This window comes from Camelus bactrianus, chromosome 26 (assembly GCF_048773025.1).
Source record: "Camelus bactrianus isolate YW-2024 breed Bactrian camel chromosome 26, ASM4877302v1, whole genome shotgun sequence".
Taxonomy (NCBI): domain Eukaryota; kingdom Metazoa; phylum Chordata; class Mammalia; order Artiodactyla; family Camelidae; genus Camelus; species Camelus bactrianus.
The window spans coordinates 17,153,872-17,180,161 of NC_133564.1; the positions used below are offsets into that span (position 1 = coordinate 17,153,872).

General features: G+C 39.8%; 1 protein-coding gene across 6 annotated transcripts in view; it reads right to left on the reverse strand.

The window, feature by feature from the left end:
* Positions 1 to 26,290, reverse strand: part of SORBS2 (sorbin and SH3 domain containing 2) — a 185,841-nt gene that overhangs the window by 127,774 nt on the left and 31,777 nt on the right. For 3 of the 6 annotated variants that reach the window (XM_074353269.1, XM_074353273.1, XM_074353279.1), the window contains exon 2: positions 26,140 to 26,279. The gene's annotated coding sequence lies outside the window, so the exon portion shown is untranslated. Of the gene's footprint in view, positions 1 to 26,139; positions 26,280 to 26,290 lie in introns of those variants that run through there. The other 3 variants (XM_074353270.1, XM_074353274.1, XM_074353286.1) reach the window with 2 other exon arrangements.

Here is a 26,290-nt window from a genome sequence, read left to right on the forward strand (position 1 = left end):
AAGGAGAGGTTGATTTTCCAATGATTATTTAGACTTGGCATTTATCCCTAGAATTTCCACTGCTTTCACGTCTCAGGTTTGGGGCTGAAGGAGGTTTGGTAGGAAGAGCAGTAGCTGTCCAGCCCGACTGCGGCTGACGGCTGCTCGGGGGCCGGAGGAGGGGAGGCGGAGAGGGCGGCAGGGATGCTCAGGCAGGGGGCTCCCCTCTTTCCTCAGTCAGTCTCAGAGCTGTGTCTCCTGCTTTAGAACCTGTGTCTTTTCTAGAAGGGGGACCTGTGCTGACAATACAGGTGCAATTCTAAAAGAAATGAGCTTTTATTTTTAAAGTCAGGGGAAGGAGAGCGAAGGGAAATTCTATCTTAAAAAAAAAACAAACTTAAAACATCTTTTCAAAAACTAGATGGTCTATGAGACTCCTGACAGTGTGAGGTTCTGACTCTTGGGTAGGAAGCACAGGTGCATTCAGTGTCATCCCAGCATCAGAGAGAGTTGGGCGTATTTATGAGGATTTCCGTTTTACATCATGAGAAGGCAGGTGTGAGGAATTAAAGGACTTCCCCCAGGTAAAGCGAAATCTCTACAAAATCAGCTTCTGTCGGCTGCCTAAGACCTAGTTCAACCTCCTGTTGAACTCTAAAGTAAAATGAAAAATATATACATATTTAATAATACAGTGAAGTTTCCTTCCAGTGGACAAACCTCCCCACCCTGCCCTCAGAGGCTACAAACACACTTTGTTGACTCCAAATATGAGATCAAATGAGCACGACGGCTCACTAGTCTCCAAGAGCTAGTTTCTAGCTGCTTAATCATCTCAATGAAACTGCCTTAGGAAACACAGCACACCAGGGGACAAAAACATGGAGAGAGAAAACCCACAGAGTTAAGAAGGAATGGTGATGGCACATTCTTCTCAAGCGTCTGCCTGCGCTGCAGTCAGGACAGCGTGTTTATGTGCAGCTTTTAGCAGACGCAGACACTTTGCCTACCCTGGAGGAACACATGAGCCACATTTGAAGCAATTTTTGTATAAATGATTGTGCTGTTAACCTCTGAGGGTCATTCAAATATTTTCTGAGAAATTGGCTGCTTTAACTTCTTTCTCAGAACGCCATGTGTTTCGTTTTTGTGCAGGACAGATGATAGCTTAGGCATTCTGACAAGAGTTTAGTTAATTTAACCAAGCCCTGTCTGAAGGGAAGTGATGGCACTCAGAAGATCATCCCAGAAGAGGATATTCCTCCTTCCCTAACAGAAGAGCAAAACATGCTATGTGGTTTTGCAACTGGTCAAGTTGAAAAATATTTTTCAGCTTTCTGCTTTGCCAAGTGTTTCAGAAAAAAATCCAAAAACTATGTTCTTTCTATCTCATGCCAAGAAATGTTCCCCCTTAAATATTTTTTCCCATATCTGGCTACATGTCCAGGATTTCTTCTTTTCTAAGAATAAATAATTTTTCTGGGGTATAAAAATGCCACTTGTTCTATCAGATTAAACATCTCTTTATATAGAAAAAGCATGTGAAACATTCTACCAGTAGGTCTAAGGAAGGATCCTTCCTTAATAAGATTTTGTTAAATTAATTTTGATTAAATGCTTGGTCTTTATGACTCTTCATGGAATGTTCAGGCTTATTCTGCAACATTTTCAGTTCTACTTTTTTTTCTCACTGCCCTCATACTCTTTCCTTTCACTAGAAAGCATTAAATATGAATTAATTTCTGTCTTTGACCAAAGTAATACCTTGGAAATGTATACCAGTGCAAGGGAACCGTCCAGGTTCTGTTCTCTATTTGCATACTTAGCTGGAGTTAGAAGGGTTCAGCTGCCAAGGTTCTAAGAACTCTAGCATTAAAAAAAGTGTGAACTTGCAAATTAGCTGTCAAATTTAATAGAAAGTGAGTTATGCAGCCCAGAGCTGTCTTGTTTCCATTCCTGGTGTGCTGTTGCTCTTGAGGTTAAGGTAAAGCACAAACACACAGGACCACTGAAAAATAGCCATTCGAATGGATTGGTTTAGCATTTTCTTTTTTTATCGGCTGACAACGGCAATTCCATTTCCAAAGTCAAAAAGCTAAATAACGTTTTAAGAGTCGACCGTACAGGACAGGGCACAAACATGCTGGGAAAAGGAATAAGTTATACACCTGAAGTGTGAGAAATATTCACAGAGAAATAAACAGCATTAGCTCTCATAAAACCACAAACGACCTGGTGAACTACACTGCAGGTTTAAAGCTTCACATAAGGCAACTTAATAAATGGTCATTTGTTATTGACATTTAACGAATCTTTCTGCGTAAATCTCCTGTAAGCAAAAAGCATTCCAAGTTGATGTATAATGTTATTGCTAGTTAGCTGGTTAATTTTTAAAATCTCTTTGTGTTCGTTAGAGTGTGAGGGGGTGTGGGGGGGGGACGGGCAAAGGGGCTTATGGTCCTTTATAAATGGTTCTCTCTAAATGTCCTGGTTTTTAAACCTTTATCACTCTTTTTAAAGTCTGAAAATGCAAGCTTATTCTATTTGGAGCTCATATAAAGGTGAGAACATGCAGACATTTCAGAGAGCACATGACAATATGACTTTGAAATGTCACAAAGCTGCTTCAGGATAAACTAAGATTTCCCCCAGAGATTAGTGATACACGGAGAAGCTGCAGGAGGTAGCAGATTATTTTGCTTGTCTTCAAACCCCCTGCCATCCTACCACTGACTGCACCAAATGAATTCCGTCTTGTTATCACATGGCCCTTTCCCCTCGTGCATGATGAATTAGTAATTTACATTTTGAAAATATCAGGCATCTTAAAACACTTACGGTTTGTTGAACTGGGTCCCCCATGGTAAAGGATAAAACCCAAGTCAGCGAGCTTGCTTCCTAGGAATGGCAATTGCGATGCACCCAAGCCAGAAATAATACCCTTCATTTGCTGCAATTGGTTTAGTATCCGTGCTATAAAAAATAGATGATGGAAAACCGGAGCCCTGACCAGAAATACAAGTCTGCTGTGTGTGACTTCTACTGGACTGCAGCAGAGCGAAGTGGTGGCCTTGCCTGTACATCGAACTTGGATGTCGCCTGTGCTGGCCAGCAGACACACGTGCACGCAGCACTCATCAGGGCACTCTGCGGGCAACGCTGGGTTCATTTACATCAATGGCTGAGAGCTAAACACATTCACTCCTGAGAGAAGTCAAGGAGCATGGACACTGCGGCCTACAGAATATCACCGTGGAGTGGGCAAGCCAGGTTATCTATGGTGCTTGGGTTTTCCTCTTTGCTTTTGTGAAAAAAAGGTAATTTTAAACACAAGAGTGATCTGTGGCTTTGGCATAAGGAAAGCTGGAAGTCAGCGAAATAAAGGCTTTAAGGTCAACTAGTCTGCGCCACAGCACGGAGTGATGCTGAGAGGCCAGAAATGCCAAAGAGGTGCCTCAGACCAGTTCTCACTGCAGGTCCTGGTCCCTTGGCATAGAATTGGAACCCCAAAATGTGTAGAAAAAAGTCTAACTAAAAATTGCAAAATTAGGACCTGTGGTCTCTGCTGAATGTGACAATGTCTATGAATACAAGACACGAAAGAGAAACATAGTTTGAAAATTTTAATGTTACATAAGGGAGAACAAGAGGAGTCAAGAGGGGAAAAGGCAGAGAGTAATGGAGAGAAATGCGGGAAAATGCCTTTGGTTTCTCCAGTGTTATCCCTGCTTTGGAACCAGGGTCTAGCCTGAGACCCCCCCTTCTCACCTTTCACTCTGCACTCTTGCTTTTGTGGCCCTGATGGGACATTGCACTAGACTCTACACAAAGTAAACGAAAAATACATTTTTGTTTTTGTTATCTGCTTGATTTCTGGTCCTTTGCGTTGCACTAACCCAGCCACAAATCATACCGTGGCCAGCTTACAAGAACAAACTTGAATGCTCGACTTAGGAGGTGATCATTAGGATGCTCACCACCCCGGCCCTACCTGGTCCTCCACCGGGTCTGGGTCTGTATTGGCCCATCTTACCTCCTGCATTTCAGAACCGCTCCAGTTTGCTGCAGCCTCTGGTCCCTCCGAGGCTGGCAGCCCTTCCCGACTCCCCCACTTGCCTTTCTCTGAAACTGGTATCTCAGCCCCTTTGCATTCTTTCTGATTGAACTCGCCCTACTGGCTTCTTTGCTTTGCTTGTTCTTGGTGAGGAAAATAATATCTACGTCTTGGAGGCCAATCCTGGCTCTAAGAGTTTGGGTATGGGGTTCAAACAACCCTTGGGAATCTTATCTGTCACGCCTGTCAGCTGACACTTCAGGGCAACTCAGCTCTTAAAGCAAGTGGTGAATCGGAACAGCAGCAAGCCCAGCGGAGGTAAAGGCGGCGCCTGCGCACCCGGGAGCTCCGTCTGTGGGGCAGACTGCCGGCCTTGGCGCCCCGTCCTCATCGACTGGCTGCTTAACCTTGCCCGTCGCAAAATGGGAATAATAATAGTTCCTACTTGACAGGCTGCTCTTCCACTGGCTCATCCATTCGTTCACTCCTTTAGCAAATATTTACTGAGTACCTGCTACCCCTTCCTCCAGACAAAAGGAATCCAGAAGAGTCCAGAACAGAGTCTATGCCCTCATGAAGTTTATAACCCAGCGCAGTTTACTTCAAGGATTGAATAAGATAATTCACCGAAAGGGTTCACCATAGTGCCTTTGACATAGAAAACACTCAAGAGTTGTTAGCTATTATAATAACAATAAACTTTTGGCAAAGGTTTAAAAATGGGAAATAAAGATGTATCTGATATAGTAAAATGGAGAGAAAATATAGGGAAAGCAGGAAAAAGGAATATTGTTAAAATCATTCATGCATCTGGCCGTACATGGATTCTGAGTGTTTCCTAATGGTGAGTGGTGCTATCTGATGGGGCGTTACACAAACAGGACCGTGCCCTTATAACGCCCTGCCTGCGAGCACGCCGTGACAGCACTCCCAGGTGCACAGCCTGCAGCACGTAAGTCCCCCCACCCCCTTAACTCTAAAGGGCCACAGAGAGCATGGTGACCATTTGCTCTGAGCCCTTTGGGCGTAGCTGGCCCTGCCTCCAGTTTCCTGATGAGGTATCTCTTTTACACCCATCTACAAGAGCACCCTAGTTCTGAACCTCAGATCTCAAGATCAGATGGTGGGTGAGACTGAGGTTTTGTACTGTTACTCTTTGTTAGATACACTTTCCTTTGTAAGGTACTGTAGTTTTACAATCACATTCATTTTTATTACTTTTCTGTAGCATCCTAGTGAGCAAGCTTGTTTTACAACCTGCTGCTTAGCGGGGATTTTTGATTGATGAGTCATTTGACCTCACTCAGTTTGGGCACAGCGGGAAAACTGAGGGCTGAACTTTGTCTTGTGTACGCACTAGGTCCCTGATATCGCTGCTGATTTTGCAGAGGCTGCTCACCCTGCTCGCTGCCTGCTACCTAGAATGATGAGCAGGACTGATAACTAGGCTGTGGGTCTTGTAATAGTTTATTCCACGTCGTCCTTCAGTCCTGAGGATGAAGTGAAGACATTGAGCTAAACAGTATGACGTGCAATGATTTACTGTGTCCTTTCAGTATGCACGCCCAGGAGTTGAGAACTCTAGTTTCTTTGCTTCATCATCGACTCAGTTACTTTGCCTTCCCACTCCCACAGGTTCAGTATGAGAGAGGGGTCCGGCATCAAATGGGTGGTTGGACAAGGCAAGCTTAAGATTCTTTGTATTATTTCTCTTCCTCCTCCTCCTAATTCATCTCCCTCTTCCTCCTGCCCCTCCTCGCCTTCTCCTTTTCATTTTTGTCTCCTACTTTTGCTTCCTGTAAGTTCATGTGGCTGGTTGCTGTTGTAACTGTACAGTTACACCGAGATCACATGAGTGCTGGTGGTTTCAGAACAATACACCTCAGTGTGTAAGTTACTGTGTTCCTGTAGGATTTGGAAACGTAGTTCCATACAGCCTTCCATGGCCCCCAAGAATAGTAGGTGGGTACTGAATCCAGTTCCTTGTATCACTCAGTGAACATACTGCTCTAGAGTGTACTACATTATATTTAGTAGAATACTAGCTTAATACTTAAGGAGAATTTGAATGTTAGTTTAATAAACAAAGGTAAAAACAAAGCAGCAACAGACAAATAGCATAGCCCCAGAGAAGAGAGAACATTCTGTCCTCTCTCAGTTTCTGAAAAGTCCTCCACTGCCATCGTTACGAGGCATGTCTGTGGGGTTGATTTGCAGAAGTGTGATGGATTTCTGTGGCTCCACATGGCCTCTCTGACCTGGTTAGAGTTACTTAAGAGGGAATGGAAGCTGTGGCTACAGGCCAGACCAAACTATGACAAGCTGTGACAAGCTAAGTTCACCCTGGATGGACATGCGGTTAGGAATGCCTAGGAAAATACTCCTGTGTGGGCTTAGGCCCTGTAAGAAAACGCCGCTTTCTAAGGAGATCTTCTTTCCCCAAGTCAACCGGATTGTCTCCTAAACTAGTTGCAGCCTGCAGGCTTTAAGCTATAAGCAACGGATGCACCTTTCTTGTGAGGCAGTACTTTGAACTTATTGCACGTGTTTGGATGTGAGCTCAAACAGCTTTCGATGATCTGATAGGAAAGGCCTGGAAGGTACTAGTTAATGGGCAATGTGTTCAGGGTTGCCTGACCCCTCTCAGAAAGAGCCCCATAGAAGAGAGAACATTCTGTCCTGTCTCAGGGACAGCCAGAGGTCCCACACTGTGCCATTGCTGGTCCCTACCTCAGCCCCAGACGGTGAGTCAGGCCCCCCAGGTGATCAGGGCGATGGCTTCCCCTTGTCCTCTCCCAGCATGCACTGCTCTGTGCCTGGAGGGGGACTGGTGTGAACTTTGCCACCTCCTGGACCAGAGATCTTTGCATTTCTCTCTGGTTTGGTCTAAGATGTCGTAAGAGCTGATAACAAAGCTTTCTTCTATTTGAGGCACGTTCTGTGAGTGCTGGAGTGGTCCCCTCTGAGGTAGAGAGGGCTGCTCTTGGTGACACTGTGGAACTGGGAAATTGGCATTTAACCCTACAACATCCAGACACAAGGCCTTGGCCTTGTCACTGAGGACTGAGCTCTAATGAAGTGATCTGTGGCTCGGGGCCTCAGGGTGTGATGCAGGGTACTGGGAGTGACTGGCTGGGGTTTCAGGACCTTGTACATCCACGAATGCCACCCGAGCACACACAGTCTTCCAGGGAAGCTCTTTGAAATCATGCCGGGTTTGATTTATTCAATTTGTTCTTGAAAATATTCTCAGAGTTTAGTGTCCATCAGTCTTACCCTTCTGTATTGACATCTGCTTCTGGGTTTGGAGTAAGGGGTGCAGGGCGCTGAAACCCTTCAAGGACTGTACAGCCTTCCTGCACATTAAAGCAAAGGCACCCTCCACAGACAGTCCAGGCTGTCAAGGGAAGGCCCCTTGGGCAATTTTAAGGACCTAATAACAGATGGGAGAGAATTATTATGGATTTCGTACCTGCAGTTTTGATATTAGCAACATTTTAAGCATAAATAATGTTGATTTGTTAACCACCTCGAAGTAATTTTCTGATCCTATTAGATTTTGTCAGTGAGCTTATTTGTCTGTTTTTTGTAATCCAAGTAATGTACTGAAAAATGAGAGCTAAGCCTGGCTTATTCTCAGAGCCGGCTTACTTTTTACCTTTGGCAACTGTAGGGTATCCCTGGGCTGTTTCTGGAGCCTAATTTATTGATGAGCTCCTGTGCCCTACTGCAAGAGGCAGCATCCCGTGCGAAGGCACCTTTCATCTGAAGAAATGAGGGGTTTCACCTCTTTATTCTTGGAAGAGAACTTAAGGAAGAATGAGGGAGAATTCTAAGCAAAGACGGTGTCCTTTTCTCAGAGGGTAGCAGACAAAGACCAAAAAGATGTTTAGGAATGTGGCTCTGCTTGTTATGGTTATGGGTTTTTTTTTTTAATGCATATTTAGGAAACATTGAATAAGACTTAATAAAACGTCCTTGGTAAGGCCATGGAATTCCATAGCCACCAGTAGGAATCAGCGACCACTGCCATTAGCCAGCCTTCCCTGAGGCAGAAGCTGCTCCCAGCCATCTGAGGGGAAGAGAACGCTGGAACGGTCAGCATAAGTTGCTATTGCAAAAACCAGTGAGCTCTGGGAGGGACCCTAGTGTCATAGCCAGCAGGCAGGAAGACCTGACGTTGCCAAGAGCAAGCAGCTCCTAGGAATTGCCCCTGCCCTGAACCACCTCCAGGAACAGCAGAGACAGTCAGAGAAGGTTTAATTGCTTTGAGCTCCTGTCTTCTTGATATCCCACGGAGACCCAGCCTTAAGAGAGAAGGAGATAGATCCGCATGTTGTATTAAGCAACAAAAAGAAAGAAAAGGAAAAGAGGATGCTTTTTCACCTGAAATCTTGACGGGACTGGATATTAAAGCTAGCTGTATACCGGTTAATTAAGCACATGGTCCCCTGACTCCTGGCCATTCCAGGTCAGAATTACAGAGACAAACGTGTGAAGTTGTGTAACCTTAGGGTACATGGACTGCGAGGTGAGTGGAATTTTATGAAAGGAGCCTGTAAAGATAAATTTCTTAACATATGCATTAACACACGAGGAAGTAAGTTTGGAGATGTTGCAGAGGTGAAAGCAGAAGGGGCCAGGGAGATGGCTTATCGGGAGTTTATGGCTCTAGTGGAAGCCTTTCAGTTGCCTGTGTAGAGCAAACAAACACGAAAATGGAAATCGAAGCCTTTAATGCAACCCAAAAAAGAAACTGCATGCCTACCAAGTGTACACCCGTTAAGTGCCTGATAAACAAAAAACTAGAAGCTATTCTTTGGGGACTGTTGCTCACCTGCTGCCCCAGCTGGGTGCTGTGGCTTCATTTTCTGTCTGCAAACACTCCTCGGGCGGGTTGCAAAGTGTATTCACTGGGGAAATAGTGAACTGTTCAAATGTGACCACTTAGACGGAGACTTGCAAATACCTTCCTTTAAGCCTTCGGCGTACTGCGGAGAGAGTCCAGGTTGTAGTGGACTCGTCTGGAGGCTGGCGTGCCACACAGACCCACTTAGAATCCCTGCTCTGCCACTCACTGGTGACTTTGAGGAAGTTAACTCTTTTGAAGCTGTTCCCAGGTGTAAATGAAAAAGATGATACACAGTATCTTTTTAAAGTGTCAACTATGTGTATCAACTACATCCAAATTATAAAACCCAGCTTCATTCATCACCAAAAACTGTGGGTTTAAACTTCCTCATGATTCCACCAATACGGTCTGTTTCCCATTGGAAAATGTCAAGGACACAGAGCACATGTGCATTCAGAATCCAAACCCCCAGATCATATATTTGAAAAGAATGTCTCAACTTCACCAGCATCATATTAGCTGTCATAACCTAAGAGCTAAGATGATCTGTGTGCACTGACCTGGTCGTACGGCACAACAGAATATGGCGGATGTGGCATCCCATACTTTTGGTCTTTACTGGAGTCTGTTGAGAAGCTGGTGCACTCTTTGCATTGTCATTTTGTGCCATACGGAAAAGAAATGAGCCAATTCCCAAGTAACAAACAAATACCACGTTCACCCACATTTCCAGAGTTACTCATTTGAGGATTAAATGCTCCCTCTTCCTACCATGAGTAGTGTTCAAGAGTGACAGAGAACTTGAATGAGAAATTGTGGCCCCTTATTTTGTTTTTTGGCTTTCATTATATTTTGAAACTTGGGGGTAAACTTCAAGCTAGTTAGAAGTACTTAACTTCTCTCTCTCTCTTTTGATATTGTTTCTCTCTCTTCTCCCTGACCTTCTGGGGGTATTGAAATTCAAATCACAAGAGTAAACAGCAATCACACTCCCATTGTATGTGAGGCATTATACATCAGGCACTTCAAGGGATGCAAAAAACTTACAACGTAATTTCTGTATCAAAAGGTTTATAGCCTTATTTGGAGAGACAAGACATACCACAGGAAAAGATCATGATGTAGGATTTCAGCAAGGGCTCAAACAAATCATAGACAAATTGTCATATAACCTGGGCACTTAACTGTTCAAAGGAATCCCGTTAGCTCATGACTACTGTCTTGAATTTGGAAGAGAGAGGAATCTGTGGCTTTCTGGTCAAGATTGAGGGAGAGGCTAGGGGAAAAATGAACTTTTTGTAAACAGTGTAGGTAGTACAGTCGATCTGGATGTAACAACCAGGGTGAAGGATCTGGGGAGGAGGAAGACCAAAGACAGACTGAAACAAGATGGGCCCGAGAGCAAGTGAGGTGAACAGCGATCATCTTTGACATTTTGCTAAATTAGGTGGCAATGGGACAAGAATAGGCATCCTTAGACAAAGTCAGTCTCTGCCCAACTCGAGGAGGACAGATTCAGGGCTGGGAGGGGCAGGAGAGGCAGCTGCCAAGCTGTCCTCAGAAAGAAGTTGAGGCTTTCTGAATGCAGTAGATACACGTTTGACCACAAGAGAGGCAAAGCGTGAGTGTCCACACGTACACATGCATATAAGAGGCTAGGGCGTCTGAGAGCAACGGGAAGGGAAGCCAAGGAAAGGTGCCTGACATTCCCCAGAAAAAGCTTAGGCACTGGAGCAATCGGGGCAAGTCCAAGACGCTCTGGAGAAGGGCTTTTACTAGAGTCCGTATCTACCAACAAGTAAAATCACCTTTACCTGGAGGTGAAATTTAGGGGTGTTTTATTACGTAACACAGTGGCTTTATTCTCTAAGGCCATGACGACTTTGACATGGGCGTATTTGACAATCTGGAGACATCTGTGGTTGTCACAACTGGGCAAAGGGGGAGGATGCTAACTGGCATCTAAAGGGCAGGGATGCTGCTAAATATCCAACAGTGTGCAGGAGAGTCCCTTATGACAAAGAATTAACTGGCCCCAAATATTAATAATGCCAAGACACCTAATTTAAAGGATCCTGGTGAAAACAGAACACTGTCTTAAAAATAAACTCCATGGCTTAGCTGCAAATTAGCACTGTACAGTTGGAAAGGTTAACATTATGCTTTTGCTAAACATGAATTTAAGCAACAATTATTATTGTGATTAGAATTTAGTATATACATTTACTACGAGACTTTTAACAAATACATTCAATTTCATCACCCTTTTTTAATAAGCTGAAAATACTTCCAACAAAATCATGCCAATGGAAAGCAATGATATGCTGAGCACCATCCTTTTCAGTAAAAAATTCAGATACAATGAGTAGAAAATTGGCTTAAAGAAAACATGCAAAGAAGTTACAATTAAATTCAGCTACTGGTCCCATTTAATATTTGTCTTTCCAAACTGCTAATGAATTCTGACCCATTTAGTCACGACAAAATATGTGTCCTGAAGAATCTGTATGCCTTTTGAGGTTATTAATGGTTATTTATTAGACAAAAAAATTGCATGTCTATTATTCATAATATTTGATGCTTAAATACGGGGAACCCCCCCACCAAATTATATAAAGTGGCTACTGAGATGAAAGACATTCCACAAAGGGGGAACCGATCTCAGGACCAGTTAACACAGCCATGAGGACTTTATGGGTTTCTACAGCACATTAGCCACAAACAATTTCCATCCTAGGAAGTACACTTAGTGTAGCTACTGGTGCATAATACATATTTGATCTTAATTAGACCTAATGAATGAATTTTAATTCTGTATCCACTGTGCTTTTGTAGGACACCGACCCCCAAATACAGAAAAAGGTTTGAGGGGTGTAGGTATAGAACTATGGCCATTTTAACAACAGCACTAACATCTTTCATTTTCCTAAGTCATTTCATGATTATGATGAATTGTCTGGAAGTCCTTTTTAAAAGTTAGGTTGTGGTAAAAAAACAAAACAAGACAATACACATTATCAGGAGAATTATAAATTGCATAAGGATTCAGTAAGAGGTACTACATTGTAATAAAAGGTAAAATGTGCTTTCTAAAAAATCTAATCTAGAAAATCTTAATCCTACTCTGAATAATATTATTAAAGCAGTATTATTTTATTTTAAATAATGGCTATTTCAGATGCATAATAAAAATTAACAGGTATAACCCCAAACACAAGATTTAATTCATACACACGTTTGTGTTGGTCTATGGAGGAAATACATCTTTTATGCTAAAATTACATATTTCTTTGAAATGTAGTTAAAAGTGAGGAAGAAAACTTTTAAACATTTTCTTTCACTTTTAACTCTTTACGTGCCTCAAAACAAACACCTGAACATATGTCCAAATATTCGAATTCATGGCTGCAATCAGTAAGGTCTTTATTCATTGAGAAATTTTGTTTCAATATCCCTCTTGTTGGATTTTTCCTTGGATGTTTATCTTGAAAATCCTACTCAAAGCTCAAATAAGTTTTTCTCAAAGTCACATTCATCTTTCATAGATCATTTCAGAGATCACACGCCTTCAGCATTTAAATAGGAACAAATAAAACGCTATGTCTGTAATCCATGGAGAATTTATACATACTGGTACAGCTACCTATCTTTCTAAAGATATTTTCCCCAGGAGACAAAGTCCATCACATAAACTCACGTGTATGTAGAGAGTGGGTGTTTGTGGTCATACCTGACATACGTGTTTTTGGAGGAATCATGCCTGTATGTCTTTATCCTTCATCCTCAGTGACTGACATAAGGGACTAGCTTTCCCAGCACAGAAAATGCTGCTTCTGATGGCTGCACCAAGGAAGTCACTTTCCTGACAATTTCACTAAGTTTCAAATCTAGCAGTCTTTTTTGTCATTGACTCTTGGTTTTCAAAATTGTAGATTCTGCTCTTACAGTCTCCTTCATCTTTCTTTCACGGCTCTTACTCCAGTTTTCATTGTGTGACCACTTGGCCGATCACCTTTCAATAACGGTCTCCCATTGCATGAGGAGGGAAAGACGAGTCCACAGTGACTGCCACAGAGGCCAGAGCAGAGTATGGAGTAGACTCGTAACAAATGATGATTGACTGAATGACATGAAGACCAAGGATGCCAGAAATGTTAAAAGACCCAGAAGACTGGTATTTAGAACTTCATCCCTCATATCATGCTATTTAGATAAAGTTAGATTTACTTTAATTATGGCAGTAATTCAACGAGTGGGACCTTCCTGCTGTCCCAGAATATAACTCCATCCCTTGTTTTGTTTTGCTTTGTTTTAACTGAATATTATAGCTTGGACATTTAACACTTGGCTCTGCTAAACTTTGAGAAGAATGTTCTTACATATAAATCAGAAAGGAATGAAATTAGAAGTTTACTAGTAAAATCAACACTTAAAACTAGTGTTTTCAGTGACCACAGGTAAATGACTTTAAATACCCTAAGTAACTTCATATTTATTCAGTGAAATATTGTCGTAAGGACCTTTTTATATTGTTTCAGTCTTTTTTTTTTTCCATTTCATTTTGAAGATACTCACATTTTTTAGACTTGAATGGCTATCATCAAAAAGATAAGAAATAACAAGTGTTGTCGACGGTGTGGAGAAAAGAAACCCCTGTGCACTGGAGCAGCCACTGTGGAAAACAGTATAGAGAGTCCTCAAAAAATTAGTCATTTATTTCTTAAAGACTTTCCCTGTCATTTATGAGTCATATGGAGTTTCTGGTTTAAAACTTTGTGTTCTGACTGGGATCCGATTTTTTTAACCAAACAGTTTATCATTGAGCATTTGCCTACAGCCATCACATCAGTAGATAAATCATGGCAGTGGAACAGGTGATAGGCAAATATGGTCATTACTCTGTTAGAAGGAGAATCTGAGGAAAAGGGCCTTTGAGAGAAGTAACAGGTCTGACATCAATCTCTGGTCCACGGCTGGCACAGTGAGCCCCACCCTTTTCTTACTAATGAGTCTGGAAAGGTTGCCAGCTTTGCCTGCTATCTGGGAAACCAGTGCTATTTATGTCTGAACACCATATACCGAATTGACTTCCATTGGTTGACATGGTCATCTTTCCTGGTCCTTAAAGCTGAAGAGAGAGCAAAGTGGACGTACTTGCTTTATGATCAGAGAGTTTGGTAGATGGGAAGTTTTCATGCAAAGCTTGTTTATTTTGGTAAAACAGCTCTGGCTTTAAGGGATTAGACTGGAAGGCAGAGAGAATGGATGTCAAGAGTGATCAGGACAGCACTGAGAAATCCTAGTCAAGACTGTTGCAGCAGCCTTTTAGCTAGGGCAAGGCGGGGTACTGACGGTGCGTGTGTAGATGCAAGCAACAAACAGTGACTGGGTTGGTATGAAGGAGAATTTGAATGCTTCTTGAAGATTCTAATTCTGAGTAACCGGGTTATGATAACACAATTATTAAAATATAGCCCTGGGGAAGAAGAGCAGGCTGGGAGTTGGAAGATGATGAGTTTTAGAAGTATTGCGTTTGAAGCGCACTAAAGATATGCATATGAGATGTTTTACCAGTTACTTGGAAATGTGAGTCTGGAACTCATGAAAAAGATCAGAGATGGAGACAATAGATTTTAAGATTTTTCTAAAGGAAGAACAGGTGAACTCAGGGGAGATTAGACAAGAGGGACAGGACCCAGGGGAACACCTCTAAGGTCAGGCAAAGAAAGAGGCACCTGTGAGTGGAACTCAGGAGTGATCAAGGAGGTTGAAGGAAAATCTTCCACTGTTACAGAAGGCAAAGGAGAAGAGATTTTAATGAAGGTCAGGGAATGGACAGTGTTTAATGCCAGTAATCTGAAAGCCTTTTTCTCACATTTTTTCCGAGTATTTCTTTGTGTTAATTATGTAATAATTGGCCTCTCAACTTAATAACAATGACATGAAGAAATTCAGAATATTTTTATGTTATTAGAACTTCACAATTTCTTCAGTGTGTTTATTGTTTACTATTTAAATATTTGGATATACTTTCATGGGCTTTGCCTAGAAACCTAGGAAATATCTTTTCTTTGAATCTTATGATTTAAAATAATGAACTTTTGTACTAAATTTTCAGACTACTATAAAATTATTTGTAATAAAAAAAAGAAAAAATTATTTAATATTATCCATTATTTATCAAACCTCTTAAAAAGATAGTGATGTCGGCTAGCTTTTCCATTTCAGCATATTGTAATAACTCTAGATAAAACAAACCGAAAAAAAATCAGAATAAAAATTCTCAAAATTAAGCATTGATTCTTGCCAAATGGCAATGAAAAATCACTAGGGTTTTTTCCTCTGTGATATCAAAGTGTTAAGTGTGAAAGTTAAGGAACTGTTGTGTGTATGTAAATCTTCTGAATAAGTTAAATTTAAAAAAATGTATTATTAAGCTACAGAGTGAAATCTTTGTGTCAAATATAGGTAGTCCTCGCTTTGCACAATATCACATTAACTGGAAACTCATGCATACTGAATCACATTATTGCTTTCCATGACCATGGTCCTGCAGCCACTGAGAGGATTGCCTGTATGGTGTAAAATCACTTTTCATATATTCCTTGCACAGAGTATCTTAAAACAGAAATTCTTTCATCTCAATATATTATTCTAAAATCTACATTAAAGAAATAAAATAAAATATGCTTATTCATGGCTAGATTTAAAGCCCATTGCAAATTCTCATAAGGCAAAATGACAGATTATTTAATATTTTGAAGGATAAATACCACATTTAATGGATTCTAAGAATTGTTATGTAACGATGCCTTTTAGAGCAATACATACTACAAAAGTGATCTTGAATGTAAGTTTACAATAGATATTTGTCTGTGAAAGAACTAAATTCATTTTCTTTTCTATGTTACCATTTATGGACATTTTGGGCCCGAGTTAAAATATAGAAATATAGGCTAAGTGAGATACCACCTATTGTGTTATTTCCTCTTTGTAAATTTTCAGAAAATCTGAGCTGCTTTAAAATTAATATTGTCTCTCAATATTAGTTGCTGAGAAATGCGTTTAAAATTTGTTTGGTATGTGGAATGTATCTTAAATTTAAGGCATGGGAGATGCAGGTCTTTATTCGTACATTCAAAAGGAATAATAATATGACAAATATCCATGTACCCACCATTCATCTTAAATATGACATTATGAATTCAATTAAAGCCTCTTGTGCACCCCTCTGGTTGAAATATCTTCCCTACCTCCCCACAGGTAACCAGTATCTGAGGTTCATAATTTTCAGTGCACTTCTATGATCAGGTTTTTAATTGATGCTTTTTTTTTCTAAGTTAAAACAGTTTTTTCCTAGGTCTGGTTGTGGATTTTTATCTTAAAGTTGTTTTGGATTTTATCAGTGTTTTCTGCATTGAGCTTGATCTGTAGTCAGAATGTCAGAGTGTACTGTTTTGAACCTCAAGCCCTGCATGATTCATTTTTCTAATGGTGAAGGGAGTCTTTAGGAAGTAAAAGGCTGAAGCAATATAAAAAGATCCTTATGGCAATATTTCATTCAATAAATATGAAATTGCTTAAGATATTGAAAGTAATTGTATGTGGTCACTTAAAACACTATATGGTTTTACTAGTAAACTAATTTCCTTCTTTTCTGACTTGTATGTAAGATCATTCTTCTTAAGTTAATAAGCACAGTCAAGTATTAAATGCACCAACTGTAATATTCACTGAAAAATACAAACTGGTCTTCTGCCAAGTGTTTTTACATGTATGTTCTAAATAGTTGTTCAGATATTGATTAGAGAAAGGGTATATGTGAATATATAAAATTATGATTTAGGCACAAGTGATTTTTAACCCTCAAGGCATTTTGTTTAATTTCAATATGCAAAATACATAAAATATTGGAAGGAGGATAAAAACCTTACTGCAGTCAAGTTTTCTCACCTTAGCATAAATATTGTCACTTTATTTCCAGACAAGTTTTTACAAGTTTTTACACAAGCTGTGGGTATTAAATGATGGATCTCACCACATGAGAAAAAGCCCCAGGGCCAACTTTAAATTAATTTTGGGATATGAAATTCATCCATTTATTTTTAAAGTCAAGTAGCTCAGACACAAACTAAAATGAAATATATTTTATATTGAAGACCAGTAGTCATCCTAAAAAAGCTTTTTTTGAACAAAATCAATTTTCATTATTCTTTCTACAAAAATATCATCTCTTACTGAATTTATCATTTCACTCTGTTTTTCAGTCTTTTACTTGATTTTTGAAAGTTTGTCATCATAAACCACAGTCTTCTGTGATATCAATATAAAGTTTAGAGACTTGTTCACATCTACTTTTGGTTTTATTCTGCCTTGAATGAAAATGATCATACTTGATATAAAAAGAAAATTTAAATGATTTGATTTTATGTTCAAAAGCAACAGTAAATTATTTATTTTTATAGTAAACAATTTGTAAACACTTGTTTACATGTTATAAGTAAATAATTTATATTTCAAATTATAAAAATGATTTATAAAGAAAATAGAATAAAATATTTTATTTAAAATTTTATTTTATTAAAAATTTATAATATTAAAATATATATTTCAAATTGTTAAAGGATTTTTATTGAAAGCAATTTGACTTTTTATTTAAACTCAACCACTAAGAAGTGATACTCTGTAAGCTATTTACTTCTAAAAGTTATCATTTTACTGCCCTGCACAGTCAGGGATAATGACCACATCTTACTTCAGAATGAGGCTTACATCTCTTAGTTTGACATTTAACATCCTTCTTGAATTAGCACAAAACTTCCTCCTTCGTCTCCAACACTCTGTGGATGAGTCCTTCTGTCCAGGCTCACTGTCTGGACTGTTCACAGATGTGGACATGAAGGTCAACCAGATGCCAGATCATACCTTCCAGCACTTGGCTCTGCTGGTACCACAGGGTGTGGTTTCTATTCTAACTGCTCATTTACATAGCCATATTTGTGTTGGGGTAGTTTTCCATTCTTAGCCATGATCTTCAATCTCAGGGTAGTAACAGTTTTTTAAAAAAGCAAACACTTTCACAATAAAACAGATACGGGTGGAATAGAAAATATTTTTTATCTATAGATCAAAACCATACTTGTTAACTATACTTGGTTGTATGTTCATTAAATTCACAGAAAATTTACCTATTTATAACTTTTTCAGTATTCATTGGTGTTTTTCACATTAAGAATTTGTTCTAAAATTGAGTGTTGCATAGTTTTAAAATATTTAAATGCTCAGTTCAGACAAACACAAAACTTCTGAACACTGCTTAGAGCTAAATTCGAAACCAACCAAATTTCTTAGGTTTGCAAAATTGGACGAGAGAAGTACCACTGAGCTGAATGCTTGTCAAGAGCAACGGCTCCACTAGAATTAAACCAATTTGAAGTTGTACTTGGACCAGGATTTGCAACGGGTCAAAGTAACCAAAACACAATGCTTTAAAAACACATGCTGTACATGTGTTTTTCCATTAAACTAAATTCAATTTCTTTTTCCAAGCCCAAATTTATCTTTAGAACAAGAGATTAGTGTTTCTATCCTGTCTTTTCTAACATTGACTTGACCTTTCATTAGAGAGTACATTATTTTATTTAAACTGTATCAAGTTGCTAACCTGATTCTTTTTGCTGAACTGCATCTTTTGTTTTGATCAACCAAGTCATAATTTTCAGTTCATTATACCACTGGCACATGCATGTCTTTCTCTGTAATCCTCACCCCCCCCTTGCTTATGTTTTTCTGTCAGTGAAATATAGAAAATCAAAAGTTGTTATGATTCAGAGTAGTGCTTTCATTGCTTGGGCCAATAGTTTTCTTATTATCCTTTGGCTCTTATTTTTAACCTGTTTTATATCTTTGCATTTTGTAATGGGGTGGAATGGACACGAAAGCCAACCTGCCATTTGCTATTGACCAGGGATGTAAAATGGTGATACAGCAACTTACCTGGGGGGCAGTGTCCTCACCTGTACATCGGGAACACAGTGCCTGCATGACCAACCGCATCTTTGCAGTAATACCACCCTACCTTAAATTAGATGACCCAGGAAATCAAAGTAGTTATTGAATGTGAGAGCTATGCTTTGGGTAAAAGAAAAATACAACCTATTATCTCTGGTAATCCTGAATATTAGATAAAATTGCAGGTGCAGTTATTTTGCAGGTAGAAGTGTAGTTTCTAGAACAAAGTCTAGTTAAAGAAGGTTCTCAGTTATAACTGCCTAACTGTCCACTGTTTCATCTCTCTAATCATCTTGCACGTGATTCAGCAATAACACTGACATATGTACCCAACTGTGAGACTTCTGTCCTCAGTAGATGAATGTCAACCCAGTACACCTTTGCAGGGCCACTCCCCTCAGACTTAAGTTTTTGCTGTACCAGATTTCTGGATATTCTCTGAGTACTGAGTTTTCTCTCCTCCTTAACGCATGATCACTTTCCTCTATCTGAATGCCCTCTTATCGGACACAAAGTCCCAATTCAAATAGTTTTTCTCTCTGTGGTAACGTCTCTGATTTTGTAGATGCCTGATTCCCAATCCAGCTCTGTGCTCCAGCAGCACTGTGGACCCTTGTGTCATCCATCTTCTCCTGAAGAGCATTTTTATCTAGGCGCGCTGTCTGGCTCTCCCACCAGACTGTTAATCTGCATGTGGCACGATTTCTTGTACACAGTAAGTGGAAGGCTTGGTAACAGGATTCTGTATTCTTTTAACAGTCTTGATTGATCATATTTTAAATAATGCAAATATCCTTATACCTATTTAAGGGGGAAAAAAAGCTGATTTCTATCTTTCAAGACCGCATTTAAGACTTTAGAAGACCATAGCTATGATTTTCCATCTCTCACCAAACTAACCATAAAAAACAGATTTGATCATATAGAATTGAATTTGTGTCAAAATGTCAGAAAGAGGCATTTGCAAGAATAGCAAGTGGGCTGTTATTCTGAAAAGTCAAGAAAGGTTATCTTTATATACCATATCAAGTTATTATCAGCTACAGACTGAAAATCGATAAACAAAAAGAAAATTTTCTTCCAGTGAAAAAAATAGATGGCTGATAAAGTCACATTCAAAAATTAAAATGGATGCCTTGGTCTTGGTTTCTAATACCATTCTTTGATAAAAGGAATGAGGGCTCCTTGAAGAGCTGTGTGATTCTAGGACTGAAGCAGGAAATATGCAAAATGAGCCTTGAGAAACCCTCGCAATGAAGGGTCTACGTCAAAGGGACAGAGGAGCCAAGTGAAGAGTTACCGATGGCCAAAGCTGGAACAATTTGTGCAACAAAGTAAGTAAAGCAGTATTGGATCATAATCCAAAGTATAAAATAAATATCCCTGCATTCATACTGATATAAATAAATGACTGACTTTACACTGGGGAGAATAATCAAATCTCCCTTGCAGAAGGATTCTAGAAAATCATGTCGATACTCCACCTGGAGGAGGAGAGTAACTTCCTACTCCTTAAGCAAAGTTACTTCCTCCTGAAGGGTATAGTATGCAGACGGGAGAGAGAGTAACATTACAGTGGAGAAACCTGACAAATACCCCTTCAGCCAGGTGTTGAAGCTCAGCTTCAGCAGTGGTACCTCACGTGGACGGCACGGACCCTTGAGATGATGTGATGAGACCACTTCTTCTCTGTGGTCGTCTTCCGTCTACCCCAGAGCCCCTGTCTAATCATGAGGAAAACATCAGACAGTTCCAACAGAAAGATGTTCTACAAAATATCCGACCAGTGCTCCTTAAAACTATCAAGGCCATCAAAAAAAAAAAAAAAAAAAAGGAAAGGCTGATAAACTGTCACAGTCAAGAAGAACCTAGGAAAACACAATGACTAAATGTAATGTAGGATTCTGGATAGGATCCTGGAAAAGGAGAAGCTCTTTAGATAAAAACTAAGGAAATCGGAATAAAGCATGAACTTCAGTTAATAATGTACCAATATTGGTCCATTAAGTATCGCAAAGTTACCATATTCACGTCAGATGTTAATGGCAGGGGAAACTTATTGTAGGGTATACGGGAACTCTGGTCCTGTCTTCACAATTTTTCTACACATTTAAAATTGTTCTTAAACAAAAAGTTTGGTTTTTAAAAATGGACTATTTTGTTCTGACGCAAAGGGCTGCCGTCGCGTGCATTTTATTTTTATTCCGCTATGAATTATGCAACAGAACTCTACCTGTGACACACATGCAAGTGTTCTTCTAGCTCAGAGGGCCACGGACAAGCTCTGGAATGTGTGTGAATCTTGCAGCCCCCAGAGCTAAATACCTTAGGACTTCTTCCTCCATCAGCAACTCAAGAATGAAGTTTGCAAGGAAGGCCTTTGATTCTTTTGGGAAAAGAGAAGTGGCAATAGCAGGGAAAGGGGATAATGCTATGAGAAAAGGAAAAAAAAAAAGTTGGACCAAGAGACTGTGAGAGGCCCTCTGCACAGGTAAAGATAAACAGGAGAGTCTTTCTCTTTCCTTTTCTGCTCTAACTCCACTGGTGGCCCAGGTGGCCTGCCCTTCCCCGGCGGGTATCAGGGTGACTCCTCAATTCCCCAGGATAGAGCCCAGGACTGGGAGTGCGTTAAGGAGACCTGACGTAGCCCCCGACAGCAGTCTTTGCATTTAAACCTTCCAGAAACGCCCACATATCTTGACAGTCCATCTTAGATAAGTGAGAGAAGGCTTTAAGATCATCGTGGCGTTTGGCATTGTGATTATTAAAGCGTACTTTAAGTACTACCTCTTATTTCAGAGAAAATGATAGTATCCAAATAACACACAAAAATGCAGTTGGCGAATGCTGACTTTCTTGGAAATAAGTATTCTGTCTGCTCCAGTCAAATAATCCTCTTCGGTCTGTCAGGGGAGGCACCCGATTCTGTGTCATCATGGTCTGATCAGACTGATACTAATTTTTTGAGGAAACAAATGCAGTACATATCTAAATTCAGGCTATAATAATATAATCTTGAGGAGTGGATAAGTGTAAGGTGGACTGCGTATTTCTGACAGTAAATTAAGCACAAGAGAAGTTTTTTTTTTTTAAGTGACTGATTTTTGTGTTCTCGAATGGCTAGTCAGGCCATTCTTGAAAGAAGTTCTTTTTATTTAAAGGAACCCCTGCCTATGCACAAGTCTGGTGTTTATTTTCAATATGGTATTTTCAGCCTTTCCCTTCTCCTGTTTTATTATGGACAATTGTTTTTAATCGATATGGATGATTGTTTTAAAAAAACACTGAGCTCTTTATGTTGTGACGTGTTTAGTGAGAACGTTTTTGTAGGATGGTCCTGAATTGTTTTCTGTATTTTCCCTAGTACCTCCCACTGAGTGTCTTCCTTTCCTCCGCTCTATTGGGCTAGTTTTGGAAAATCAAAATCAGATATATAGGCTGATAAATGCACACTATGAATAGTGAAGGTGGTGTTAAAATGCGACTCCTGCATATAAGACCCCCAGGTTTTGTCACTCTTAACTTTTCAAATGTTTTACTTAGTATGGGATCATTTACAGTCATTTCGCAAATCACTTGCTGAAATGGAAACTATATCTTTAATAAAAAGTTCATACCGTATTACGTAAAAATAAGATAAAAATAATTTTATAATATTATAAAGTTTTCGAAATGAAATTTGATGGCAGCTTAATTTTATAATGAATAACTATCTACAAATCTCACAGAATTTAGTCTGACCAAATCTTTAGCGAGGTCACAAATTCATTTTTATGAAAATCCTTCGGATGAGTTCAGAAATCCTGTAACTAATAAAATGACATCTATATGGTGGCTTAGCATCTATAATGGCCATAGACACGTGAAGATGTCTGAGACTGGTTCGTGTAAGTCCATCTACAGCTATGTAGGTCTCCCAACAGGTCATGTTTTCATTGGATTTTTTTTTTTTTTTTTTACCATTTCTGGAATTTTAATGATCAGAATGTAATCCTTGGAGTCTTTAATGAGAGAAGTAATACCCCTCAAAATTCAGTGGTCAGCCAATACAAATTTGTATGATCAACAAAAGAAAGGAATGTTTTCAGATCCTGGACCTGATTATTTTCTGTTTTAAATGTGACAGGATTATTTTCTGTTTTAAATGTGACAGATTTGCTGAACAAAGCTTACAAATCCTCTCCAACCACTCAACACACACACACCTTCACAATCTGGCCCATTTGACTTTAACCCACAATAGCTGTAGGTCAAACTTTCCTGAATGAAATCTGCTGAGTACTCCTTTATCCTCAGTATACCTTACTTTACAAGTAACAGCACCGAACTTTTCAATGCTTACAGTGTTCCCTAGGAGTCTATCAGTTGAGCAGGCAAAAAAAAAAAAAAAAAAAATCTGGACGTTTATTATTATTTTTCCACCGATATATTTGACACCACCTTTGGAGAACGAACAAAAGGCATACTGTCAAGCAGATAGACCAGGACAAAATGTTACTGTTTGTTCCGCACAAGCACAGAGGTATATTTAAGCAAAGAAAGACATTCCATGACTCTCCTGGGACTTCCTTCAGCTGAATTATACCAACATGTTCCCACCGCTTGGTTCAGACTGTGTTGGAATTTAAAACGCAGACTTTGACTTGCCAATGTTTCAATACCACAGCTATAAAAATTCATATTAGGATTGAACCTGGCTTTAAAATACCATAGAGCAAAAGGGAGTTTATTGGGGAAATGTGTGTACACATGAAATTACAGCGGGAGTTAGGAAAATAAGACATGTCCTTGCTGGACGGATTCTATACTTCTACAGGACAGCCTCAAAGTCGCCAGAAGTCACCTGGTTTGGGATTATGTTTCAGCTCCAGGCTCACTGACATTCATGAAACTTTTGGCAAAACATGGGCCAAGTTTCGAGCAAGGCTGGGTAGAATACTTCTTTAATGTGGAACCTGTGTGAAACTCGGTGGTTTTGGCTAGATTTCTCCTTGAGTTTCACATTCAAACAATCCAAAGTTTCAGAGTAAAATTAAGGAGCAAAGGGAAACAAAGAAACAAACAAAATTTAAAAACTCAACAGAACAGGAAAAATGGCTTGCCTAAGAATGGAATGACCTCTGTCGGGTTCCAAACCCATTTCATCCTGATGCCACTGGATTCTGCAGCCGAACCTGTGTTGCCTGTTAGCAATGCATTTGTCCTCAGCGATGCCAAAGCAAGCCTTCCTAGTCCTGGGGGGAGAGTATTCTAGACTCCCCAAAGGCAGTGCAGTGGATGCTCAGAGTAACTGGGGGATTTCAGGTTTTGACTGTATGCACATCACAGAAATGGGATAATTCATAACCTCTCTATAGAGCAGATCTGAAAGAGGAGACTAGAAATTAAATGTCCAGCTTCTGGAAATAAAAAATTAGACTGATCAGCTCTAGATTTTCCTACGATATTAGTCCCAATTCTAGAGACCGTATTGCATCTGCGCCTGATCTGGAGGGACCGCTCCCGTGCCTTGCGCCCTGGCCCCACCTCTCGGAAAGTGTGTCCTGCGGCCCCCGGTTCCCTTCCTTCTGAGCAAGGTGCAGAATACGGGAGCGCCCTGTGCCCCACAGCCCTGGACTGGGACTTAAACTGTCTCCTGATAGGATTAGGCTCATTCTTGTCTTAACCTTCACCAGGACACCCAGGGACAGCTTGCCAGGAAAGGTCAAGTTCAGTATCTGGCTGAGGACTTTGAAAATATCCTTTGCTTGGGGTAGGAAGAAAAGAGTAACAAACAAATGTAATACACCCACGAATTTTCTCGAAAATGAAAGAGAACGTCTACACGTTGATTGAATGGCTAGAAAGTGCTACTCTTTGCCTATTTTAGGAAATACATTTTTTTCATTCCTTACCCCTCATTCAGCAGAAGTTTCACTAGCATAACAGACTTCTGGCTACAGAAGGTTTTTCTTTTCCTTTTTTTCCCCCCCTAGTTTTCCTTTTTTAAAATTTTCTTTCTTTTTAACTTTTCTTCTTTTTCTTTCTTTCTTTTCTTTTTAAAAGTTTCCCAGAAGATCGCTGCATGTTTAAAATGCATGTTTCCTTTTCACATGTGGTCTGTGATACCAGCAATCTTCTTTGGAAACAGGAATCTCTAAATTCCAAGGATTTCAGTGTCCATGTGAAAAAAGCAACAGTGAGGCCTTCAGGCACATGGTAATTGGGAGGCAATCAAGTGAGGGGTTGATAGAATCTGGTTCTGTTCACCGTGATTTGCTGCTGGATTTCAGACATCTGCTCGGTGGGGAGCAGAGGGTTGTCATAAAGTCTACAATGGTCAGAGGAGCTCGCCGTAAAACAGCCTTTGCCTTTCAGTTGGGAGTCCCTGTACTAATAAAACCTAAGACATATCACTGAGGGAAAACCAAAGCCCAACAGATTATTCAAAGGAAATGATGTAAAAGCACTAAACCAAAAAAAAAAAAAAAAAAAAAGACTTTTTACTGAACCTAGTAAATACCCACAATCAAAGTAAATGTTGTGTTTGAAGTTAAAGTCCACAGATCAAAGTACTTTGTAAAATGTCAAGACCAAGTGTAACCATGGGGGAAGGGGAAGGCCCATTAAACGCTCTATTATTATATTGTCATGTTAGAGAAACCTGCTAGCCAAAGACATTCAGCTAGGAAAGGAATTCTCCAAACCGAGTCATGGAATTGTGCTGGGAATATACAAAAAAACAACCAACCAATCAACCAACCAAACAAACAAAACTGTTCTAATTCCACATGAACAATGAATAGAACAGTGATGAAATGACGAATAAGGTAGAGTGAGCTCACTGTCGTTAAAGAATCTTTAGTAATATATCTCCTTTACTCAGGTATTTGCATCTTATTCCTTTAAAAAAAAAAAAGTGCCCTTAGAAAGTTAAAAATAAGCAAGCAGCCTAAACAACCAAATTATGATGTCTGAGAGGCTCTGGGACTACGCTGGCAGTCAGGCTTAATTAAAGTTCTGATGCAGCTCAATCACAGGAGAGTCTGGAGAGCAGGTCAGCATTACAGAGCACGTTCAGCAAAGTTTAAAATTACAGCCACAGAAACACACAGATGCCACTGCTGTATTCTGGAACACCGTATTTACCTGGAGATCATTCACAGCTCCCGCTTATTTTCATGATTAATTAGTTATTTAAAAAAACATTAATCATAAACATATCATAAGCCAACGAAATAATTCCGGAATGAAAAAATCTTACCTACAGGCAGCCGGGTTCCACAGTTGCTCTGAAGAGAGGAAGTAGGAGTCAGTGGCCTTTTACATGTGGAGATTGTTTATTTAGCCCTTTTTAAAAGGTCTTGAACTCCAGAGGTTTAAGATTAAGTCCAATCCAAGTGTCTGAAGGAGGA